This window comes from Otolemur garnettii, unplaced genomic scaffold, assembly GCF_000181295.1.
Source record: "Otolemur garnettii isolate 467f Iridium unplaced genomic scaffold, OtoGar3 scaffold00009, whole genome shotgun sequence".
Classification (NCBI taxonomy): Eukaryota; Metazoa; Chordata; class Mammalia; order Primates; family Galagidae; genus Otolemur; species Otolemur garnettii.
In genome coordinates this window covers 4,991,644-4,992,086 of record NW_003852404.1, presented here as the reverse complement: position 1 = coordinate 4,992,086, position 443 = coordinate 4,991,644, and positions in this window count along the sequence as shown.

Here is a 443-nt window from a genome sequence, read left to right as displayed (position 1 = left end):
CTTTTGATGTGCTAAGAAACCGCTGCTGAGCGGAACATCACAGAGACTCACCCATAGGTTTTCTTCTAAGGGTTTTATAGTTTACATCTGGGTCTCTGCTCCTTTTGAATTAACTTTGGTATGTGGGGTAAGAATGCAACGGCATTCTTTTGCACGCGGATATCCAGTTATCTCAGCAACATTTGTTGAAAAGACATTCATCCCCTGTTTAGTTTTCTTGGCACCCTTGTCGGGCTATGATTCATTCTGATTAATTTGTACATAGGGTGAGAGATTTAAATTCTTTTTTATGATCTCTGTTTTTCTCTTGCCCTTCCTTCCCCTTTCCTTCTCTCAATCTCTCTTTTTCTCTTTCTTTCCCTCCCTCCCTCTCTTCCTTCCTTCCTCTATCCTCCCTCCTTCCTTTCCTCTTTCCTCTCTCTCTCTTGCTTTCTTCATAACGA